Here is a 10000-nt window from a genome sequence, read left to right as displayed (position 1 = left end):
TTCCCACGTCCACCGAAGTCGGTGCCAAGGACCACTTTCGGCGCCGGAGCCGCGTACGAGCCTACTCGAGGCGGAAGAACGAAGCCAGCAAGGGCCTGGCCGCAAGTGCGTTCAATTGTCGGGACGTCCAAGTCCCTCGTTCTTCCTCTTTCGGCAAGTCGTTGCGGCACCTTCCCAAAGCGCGCAGACCCGCTAATCGCGACGAGCGCGACGTGGCCGTGCCGCCTTTCCCTCGGCAGCAAGCAAAACGCCTGGCAACGTCGACGCTCCCCTAACCGCGATCTCGCACCGTGTTTCGTGTGGCGAATTCAAAAGCCGGCCGGCGCTGCTGCAACCATTACGGTCGGTACGCATACGCCGCGGAGGGCGGGACGGTCATCGGAGCGTGCGGTTCCTCCATCGAGTACTGCGCACCTCGGCCGTCGCATCGCCGTGCCATGACCGGCCGCGCGTCAACGCGAACCGGTGCCAGCGAGATCCCTCGCCTGCAAGAACCGACCGGCAGCCTCCGTCACCCGAGGACGCGGAGGCGCTTGCCGCGGACGGCGGGACGGTATGCACTGGTGCACAGCGGACCCGTCACATCGCCAGTTCCTTGACCGACCGCCGACGCTTGTGCCGTTCCTCTCGTACTTGGCAGTCGCCGCGCGATTGTCGGGTCTCGTTCTTGCACGCTCGAACGGTCGGGAGGGCACTCGGCTGGCGTTTCGGGAACGCGCAGCCTCGCCTTCTACCGACGTAACCACGACTCGCCGTTCGCGCTCCGCCGCTCCTGTTTACAGTACTAGGCGGTCCCGCAGCGGTCGGGTCGCGCATTTCGAGCGCTTCGAGCCACGGTGCAGTGGCGGGTCGAAAGCCGACCTATGAGTGCGTTGCGCCGTTTGTACCCGCGTCCGCCACCTGGCCGACCGTCCAAGGTCGCGGTGTTGGCGTCCGCTGGGCGCAACAATTTGTCACGGGGTGCCGCTCCACATTCAGGCAGCCCCGTGGGGAAAAGCCGACCCCGCGTCCAAACGGGGTCAGCGGCAGAAAGTGTCGGGCGCAGACGCAGCTGAGGCGCTCACCCTTCACAATCCGTTAATGATCCTTCCGCAGGTTCACCTACGGAAACCTTGTTACGACTTTTACTTCCTCTAAATGATCAAGTTTGGTCATCTTTCCAACAGACCGGCGCAACCGAAAGGCCGCGCCGGACATCGGTCCGAAGACCTCACTAAATCATTCAATCGGTAGTAGCGACGGGCGGTGTGTACAAAGGGCAGGGACGTAATCAACGCGAGCTTATGACTCGCGCTTACTGGGAATTCCTCGTTCAAGGGGAACAATTGCAAGCCCCTATCCCAATCACGAAAGAAGTTCCACGGGTTACCCAGTCTTTTCAGACAGGGATAAAGACACGCTGCTTCCTTCAGTGTAGCGCGCGTGCGGCCCCGGACATCTAAGGGCATCACAGACCTGTTATTGCTCTGTTTCGTGCGGCTAGGAGCCGCTTGTCCCTCTAAGAAGGTTGTAAGGTGCTGGGAACCCCGCACCTATTTAATAGGCTAGAGTCTCGTTCGTTATCGGAATTAACCAGACAAATCGCTCCACCAACTAAGAACGGCCATGCACCACCATCCACCGAATCAAGAAAGAGCTCTCAATCTGTCAATCCTCCCAGTGTCCGGGCCGGGTAAGTTTTCCCGTGTTGAGTCAAATTAAGCCGCAGGCTCCACTCCTGGTGGTGCCCTTCCGTCAATTCCTTTAAGTTTCAGCTTTGCAACCATACTTCCCCCGGAACCCAAATACTTTGGTTTCCCGGAAGCTGCCCGCCGAGTCATTTGAGTAACTCAGGCGGATCGCTGGTTGGCATCGTTTATGGTCAGAACTAGGGCGGTATCTGATCGCCTTCGAACCTCTGACTTTCGTTCTTGATCAATGAAAACATTCTTGGCAAATGCTTTCGCAGTAGTTCGTCTTGCGACGGTCCAAGAATTTCACCTCTAGCGCCGCAATACGAATGCCCCCGTCCGTCCCTCTTAATCATTACCTCGTATTCCAAAAACCAACAGAACAGAAACGAGGTCTTGTTCTATTATTCCATGCAAGTTTATTCAGGCGACTCGCCTGCGTTGAGCACTCTAATTTTTTCAAAGTAAAAGCACCGGCCATCTCGAGGCACACAATGAAGTGCACCAAGAAAGAACCGGCATGATGTTCAGTCCGAGCCGTCGCATCGGGTAGATGCACTACTCGTCTGGAACTGAGATCCAACTACGAGCTTTTTAACCGCAGCAGCTTTAGTATACGCTATTGGAGCTGGAATTACCGCGGCTGCTGGCACCAGACTTGCCCTCCAATTGATCCTCGTTAAAGGATTTAGAGTGTACTCATTTCAATTACGGGGCCTCAAAAGAGTCCCGTATTGTTATTTTTCGTCACTACCTCCCCGTGCCGGGAGTGGGTAATTTGCGCGCCTGCTGCCTTCCTTGGATGTGGTAGCCGTTTCTCAGGCTCCCTCTCCGGAATCGAACCCTGATTCTCCGTTACCCGTAACAACCATGGTAAGCAAGTAACCTACCATCGAAAGTTGATAAGGCAGACACTTGAAAGAAACGTCGCCGGCTCGTGGCCATGCGATCAGCACAAAGTTATCCAGAGTCACCACACAATACGGGCCGAAACCCGATCGATCTTGGTCTAATAAAAGCACCCGTTACCCAAAGGGCTCCAGGCTCACTGCATGTATTAGCTCTAGAATTGCCACAGTTATCCAAGTAGGAAGAAACGATCTAAGGAACCATAACTGATTTAATGAGCCATTCGCGGTTTCGCCTTATTTCGGCATGTACTTAGACATGCATGGCTTAATCTTTGAGACAAGCATATGATTACTGGCAGGATCAACCAGGTAATCGTTCGACTGCGCGTCCGTCCTCGCCCTCGGCGGGCCGGACGCAGTCTGTGTGCGGCGGAGGCCACCTTCAGGCGCCCCAACACGCTTATTTTGCACTCCGAGATGACGGCGTTCGAGCTCGCTACGGCACAACCTTCCCGAAAGACGAGTGGGAGCCGTGCGGCAAGAAGCACGTTCATGCTCGCTCTTTTTCGTTGCATCGACTCGGTCGCGCCGTGCGGGTTGCCAGCCCGCTGCACTGTCGGTGGACCGGCCGGAACTAGCAACGGAGCCGAGACTGCAAAGCCGCCAGACGACGGGTCACGCCCGCGTCTTCGGCGCTTTCGCATCTGAATCGCCCGAGGACGACACGGAACACACCTCGATATCGTGGTAAAACGGCACCGTCCGACAACCAGCCCCTAACGCATCAAGCGGATGAGGCTGCAGACGACTGCCGTGGATTCCCCTGGAGCAGACCCGAGGACACGCTTGACGAGGCCGAAGCCCGCCGCATATCAGACACCCGGTCGCTTTCGCGTACGCCGCTCACGAGAACCCCCACATAATAGCAGCGATAAGTACCCAGACCTCCTTGGGCCCTAATACGAGCGTACTCGAGAAAATTTCACCGCGGGTGTGCCCCGAAACGTGTGGCATGTTGAGCGTGCCACAAGTCTACGTCGCTCTCAAACCCGCCGAGGTCGTAGAATTTGCGACCCTACTCACGAAATTCCCACCGAGGATACGGCCGCAAACGTACCGCACCTTGGGTAGGCCACGAGTTTGTGCAACACTACGCTGACGGCACAGCACCGAGGTCGTGCGCGCACGCACGGGAAAATTCCGCCGCGGTTTCTGCCGAAAACGTGAGGCACCACGACTCTCCGCAAGTTCGCGTCGACTGCGAAAGACCGAAGTCGTGAACGACGTGTCCGCTACTCGCCGCCGACACGCTGGACACCAAACGTACAACGACTCGACGGCGTCGTAGAGGCCCACGACGCGGTTTTCCTTAACGACGTCTCGGCGTGGCACCGACAGGTTAGAACGGCCGACCAACGTTCCCTGTCCGCCGTTCGGCTCAGTCGAAGGGCTCGGCGACTTCGGCAACGCTGCGAAGCCGCACGGTGACGCACGCCATGTCCCCATTTTTTTTTTCTTTCTGCGTCTGCCGGGGTGCCCCTATAATAGCAGCGATAAGCACCCAGACCGCCGTGGGTCGCTCGCCCCGGCTGACGTGGTTTTTCGTACTCCTGCGGCGGTCGCCGTCAAGCACGTCCAAATACGCTACTTTCGTGGGCGCATTCACGCTCTTTCGCTTCGCCGGAGTGCCAGCACTCACTCTGCCAAAAACGGCGAACATCCGAGCGGCGGTTCCCACTTTTGCGTCGGCGTCGCAAACCCCGCCCCGGCAGACGAGGTTTGCCGTACTCGTGCGACGGTGGCCGGCGGGCACGTCGAAAGACGCCGATATCGTGCGCGAATTGGCGCACCTTGGCTTCACCGGAGTGCCGCCACTGACTCCTCCAAAAACGGCGAAGATCCGAGCGGCGCTTCCCACTTTCGCATCGGCGTCCCGAACTCCGCCCCGGCTGACGCGGTTTACCGTACTCGTGCGACGGTCGCCGGCGAGCACGTGGAAAGACGCCGATATCGTGCCCGAATCGGCTCCGTTCGGCTTCGCCGGAGTGCCAGCACTGGCTCGGCGAAAGACGACGAACATCCGAGCGACGGTTCTCACTATTGCGTACGCGTCGCAAACCCCGCCCCGGCAGACGCACTTTGCCGTACTCGTGCGACGGTCGCCGGCGAGCACGTAGAAAGACGCCGATATCGTGCCGGAATCGGCCCCGTTTGGCTTCGCCGGAGTGCCAGCACTCACTCGGCCACAAACGGCGAACATCCGAGCGGCGGTTCCCACTTAGCCGTCGGCGTCCCGAACTCCGCCCCGGCAGACGCGGTTGCCGAGCTCGTGCGACTAGCGACCGCGAAGCCGTCTCGCGACGCCGCTTTCGTGCGCGGCTCCCACTGCGACCTGGGTCACCCGAGGTCGACGAGCAAAAAAGAATGTCGAAAAAAATTTTTTTTTTTTTTTTGCGTCTGCCGGGGTGCCCCTATAATAGCAGCGATAAGCACCCAGACCGCCATGGGTCGCTCGCCCCGGCTGACGTGGTTTTTCGTTTTCCTGCGGTGGTCGTCGTCAAGCACGTCCAAACACGCCACTTTCGTGGGCGCATTCGCGCTCTTTCGCTTCGCCGGAGTGCCAGCACTCACTCTGCCAAAAACGGCGAACATCCGAGCGGCGGTTCCCACTTTTGCGTCGGCGTCGCAAACCCCGCCCCGGCAGACGAGGTTTGCCGTACTCGTGCGACGGTGGCCGGCGGGCACGTCGAAAGACGCCGATATCGTGCGCGAATTGGCGCACCTTGGCTTCACCGGAGTGCCGCCACTGACTCCTCCAAAAACGGCGAAGATCCGAGCGGCGCTTCCCACTTTCGCATCGGCGTCCCGAACTCCGCCCCGGCTGACGCGGTTTACCGTACTCGTGCGACGGTCGCCGGCGAGCACGTGGAAAGACGCCGATATCGTGCCCGAATCGGCTCCGTTCGGCTTCGCCGGATTGCCAGCACTGGCTCGGCGAAAGACGACGAACATCCGAGCGACGGTTCTCACTATTGCGTACGCGTCGCAAACCCCGCCCCGGCAGACGCACTTTGCCGTACTCGTGCGACGGTCGCCGGCGAGCACGTAGAAAGACGCCGATATCGTGCCGGAATCGGCCCCGTTTGGCTTCGCCGGAGTGCCAGCACTCACTCGGCCACAAACGGCGAACATCCGAGCGGCGGTTCCCACTTAGCCGTCGGCGTCCCGAACTCCGCCCCGGCAGACGCGGTTGCCGAGCTCGTGCGACTAGCGACCGCGAAGCCGTCTCGCGACGCCGCTTTCGTGCGCGGCTCCCACTGCGACCTGGGTCACCCGAGGTCGACGAGCAAAAAAGAATGTCGAAAAAAATTTTTTTTTTTTTTTTTGCGTCTGCCGGGGTGCCCCTATAATAGCAGCGATAAGCACCCAGACCGCCATGGGTCGCTCGCCCCGGCTGACGTGGTTTTTCGTTTTCCTGCGGTGGTCGTCGTCAAGCACGTCCAAACACGCCACTTTCGTGGGCGCATTCGCGCTCTTTCGCTTCGCCGGAGTGCCAGCACTCACTCTGCCAAAAACGGCGAACATCCTAGTGGCGGTTCCCACTTTTGCGTCGGCGTCGCCAACCCCGCCCCGGCATACGCGGTTTGCCGTACTCGTGCGGCGGTGGCCGGCGGGCACGTCGAAAGACACCGATATCGTGCGCGAGTCGATGCTTCTTGGTCTCGCAGGAGGGCCGCCACTCACTCCTGCAAAAACGGCGAAGATCCGAGCGGCGCTTCCCACTTTTTCGTCGGCGTCGCAAACCTCGCCCCGGCAGACGCGCTTTGCCGTACTCGTGCGACGGTCGCCGGCGAGCACGTCGAAATACGCCGATATCGTGCCCGAATCGGCCCCGTTTCGCTTCGCCGGAGTGCCAGCACTCGCTCGGCCAAAGACGACGAACATCCGAGCGACGGTTCCCACTATTGCGTACGCGTCGCGAACCCCGCCCCGGCAGACGCGGTTTGCCGTACTCGTGCGGCGGTGGCCGGCGGGCACGTCGAAAGACGCCGATATCGTGCACGAATTGGCGCTCCTTGGCTTCACCGGAGTGCCAGCACTCACTCGGCCAAAAACGGCGAACATCCGAGCAGCGGTACCCACTTAGCCGTCGGCATCCCGAACTCCGCGCCGGCTGACGCGGTTGCCGAGCTCGTGCGACTAGCGACCGCGAACGCGTCTCGCGACGCCGCTTTCGTGCGCGGCTCCCATTGCGACCTGGGTTACCCGAGCTCGACCAGCAAAAAAGAAGGTCGAAAATTTTTTTTTTTTTTCTGCGTCTGCCGGGGTGCCCCTATAATAGCAGCGATAAGCACCCAGACCGCCGTGTGTCGCTCGCCCCGGCTGACGTGGTTTTTCGTACTCCTGCAGCGGTCGCCGTCACGCACGTCCAAATACGCCACTTTCGTGGGCGCATTCGCGCTCTTTCGCGTCGCCGGAGTGCCAGCACTCACTCTGCCAAAAACGGCCAACATCCGAGCGGCGGTTCCCACTTTTGCGTCGGCGTCGTAAACCCCGCCCCGGCAGACGCGGTTTGCCCTACTCGTGCGACGGTCGCCGGCGAGCGCGTCGAAAGACGCCGATATCGTGCGCTAATTGGCGCTCCTTGGCTTCTCCGGAGTGCCGCCACTCACTCCTCCAAAAACGGCGAAGATCCGAGCGGCGTTCTCCACTTTCGCATCGGCGTCCCGAACTCCGCCCGGGCTGACGCGGTTTACCGTACTCGTGCGACGGTCGCCGGCGGGCACGTCGAAAGACGCCGATATCGTGCCGTAATCGGCCCCGTTTGGCTTCGCCCGAGTGCCAGCACTCACTCGGCCAAAAACGGCGAACATCCGAGCAGCGTTTCCCACTTTCGCATCGGCGTCCCGAAGCCCGCCCCGGCAGACGCGGTTTGCCCTACTCGAGCGACGGTCGCCGGCGATCACGTCGAAAGGCGCCGAATTCGTGCACGAATCGATGCTTCTTGGTCTCGCAGGAGAGCCGCCACTCACTCCTGCAAAAACGGCGAAGATCCGAGTTGCGCTTCCCACTTTTTCGTCGGCGTCCCGAACTACGCCCCGGCTGACGCGGTTTACCGTACTCGTGCGACGGTCGCCGGCGGGCACTTCAAAATACGCCGATTTCGTGGGCGCATTCACGCTGTTTCGCTTCCCCGGAGTGCCAACACTCACTCTGCCGAAAGCGGCGATCATCCGAGCGGCGGTTCCCACTTTTGCGTCGGCTTCGCAAACGGCGCCCCGGCAGACGCGCTCGTGCGACGTACTCGTGCGACGGTCGCCGGCGAGCACGTCGAAAGACGCCGATATCGTGCTCGAATCGACCCCGTTTCGCTTCGCCGGAGTGCTGCCAGTCACGGCGCAGAAAACGGCGAACAAGTGTTTTTTTTTTTTTTTTTCCTAGAATTTGTGTTATAGAAGGCACATTTGATATCGGACGATAATTTTCAACTTTATCACGCGCACCGATTTTCGTGTAGAGGTTTGCAAGTTTATGGGAATTTCTCCACTTGGAATAATGCGATTTAGTAGTACTACGAGAACTTCATGGATGTACTCAAGGGTACGGGGCAAGTCAGTTACGTCAACACCTGCAGATTTTTTACACTTCAAACTGAAAATTGTTGGTTGTGAGTCCTCGTGTGATATTAAAGGCCGATTCGCTAACACATAGAACAAAGAAAGAAAGGAAGAAAAAACGCCCGCGCTCGCTCAAGAAACCTGGGTTCGCAACAAGTGGCAACAACAAGCAACCGAGCGAGTGCGCCAAAACCCGTGGCGGCCGAACAAACGCGAAGTCCCAACCGCGTCAGCCGGGGCGGCACGGGACAGGAAAAATCACTTCAGCCGGGGCGGCGGGGCACCGAATAAACCTCGTCACCTCGTCGCAGGATAAAAGAGGAAACAAAAAGTCTAAACAGCGTCTGCTGGAGCGAATGCGTAATAAAACAACAACAACAACAAAAAAAAAAACACCCGCGCTCAAGAAGTCTGCAATCACCACAAAAGGCGACTGTGACCGAGCAGCGTCAGCCGGGGCCGTGCGGAAACGGAAAAACCGCGACTACCGGGGCGTCGAGGCACCGAAAAATCCACTTCAGCCGCGGCGAAAAAAAAAACAAAAAGAAAGACGGAGGGGGGGGGGGGGGGAACCACGTCTGCCGGGGCGAAGGAAAAAAAAAAAACGCGTCTGCCGGGGCGAGCCCGGGTGCGGCACCACCGGGAAAACTGTGGCAAACAGACATGGCGATCGAGTGAGTGGGCCGCCAGCCAGGCTCAGCCAAAAAGTGCAAAGTCCGAACTGCGTCAGCCGGGGCGGCAAAAACCACGTCAGCCGGGGCGGCGCAAAAAACCGCGTCTGCCGGGGCGGCACGAAACCGCGTCAGCCGGGGCGGCGCGAAAACTGCGTCAGCCGGGGCGAAAGAAAAAAAAAAAAAAAACGCGTCTGCCGGGGCGAGCCCGGGTGCGGCACCACCGGGAAAACTGTGGCAAACAGACATGGCGATCGAGTGAGTGGGCCGCCAGCCAGGCACAGCCGAAAAGTGCAAAGTCCGAACCGTGTCAGCCGGGGCGGCAAAAAACCGCGTCAGCCGGGGCGGCGCAAAAAACCGCGTCTGCCGGGGCGGCACGAAACCGCGTCAGCCGGGGCGGCGCGAAAACTGCGTCAGCCGGGGCGAGCCCGGGTGCGGCACCACCGGGAAAACTGTGGCAAACAGACATGGCGATCGAGTGAGTGGGCCGCCAGCCAGGCTCAGCCAAAAAGTGCCAAGTCCGAACTGCGTCAGCCGGGGCGGCAAAAAACCGCGTCAGCCGGGGCGGCGCAAAAAACCGCGTCTGCCGGGGCGGCGCGAAAACCGCGTCTGCCGGGGCGGCGCGAAAACTGCGTCAGCCGGGGCGAAAGAAAAAAAAAACGCGTCTGCCGGGGCGAGCCCGGGTGCGGCACCACCGGGAAAACTGTGGCAAACAGACATGGCGATCGAGTGAGTGGGCCGCCAGCAAGGCTCAGCCAAAAAGTGCTAAGTCCGAACTGCGTCAGCTGGGGCGGCAAAAAACCGCGTCTGCCGGGGCGGCACGAAACCGCGTCAGCCGGGGCAGCGCGAAAACCGCGTCTGCCGGGGCGGCACGAAACCGCGTCAGCCGGGGCGGCGCGAAAACTGCGTCAGCCGGGGCGAGCCCGGGTGCGGCACCACCGGGAAAACTGTGGCAAACAGACATGGCGATCGAGTGAGTGGGCCGCCAGCCAGGCACAGCCGAAAAGTGCTAAGTCCGAACTGCGTCAGCCGGGGCGGCAAAAACCGCGTCAGCCGGGGCGGCGCGAAAACCGCGTCTGCCGGGGCGGCACGAAACCGCGTCAGCCGGGGCGGCGCGAAAACTGCATCAGCCGGGGCGAGCCCGGGTGCGGCACCACCGGGAAAACTGTGGCTAACAGACATGGCGATCG

General features: G+C 60.3%; 1 non-coding gene across 1 annotated transcript; it reads right to left on the bottom strand.

The window, feature by feature from the left end:
- Positions 1-1078: 1078 nt before the first annotated feature.
- LOC142790933 (small subunit ribosomal RNA) lies at positions 1079-2893 on the bottom strand. The gene has a single exon (XR_012889870.1). It is a non-coding gene; the product is annotated as a small subunit ribosomal RNA (ribosomal RNA).
- Positions 2894-10000: the final 7107 nt, after the last annotated feature.

The sequence above is a fragment of the Rhipicephalus microplus genome, unplaced genomic scaffold (assembly GCF_043290135.1).
Source record: "Rhipicephalus microplus isolate Deutch F79 unplaced genomic scaffold, USDA_Rmic scaffold_134, whole genome shotgun sequence".
NCBI classification, from domain to species: domain Eukaryota; kingdom Metazoa; phylum Arthropoda; class Arachnida; order Ixodida; family Ixodidae; genus Rhipicephalus; species Rhipicephalus microplus.
This window is presented reverse-complemented; position numbering and strand designations above follow the sequence as displayed.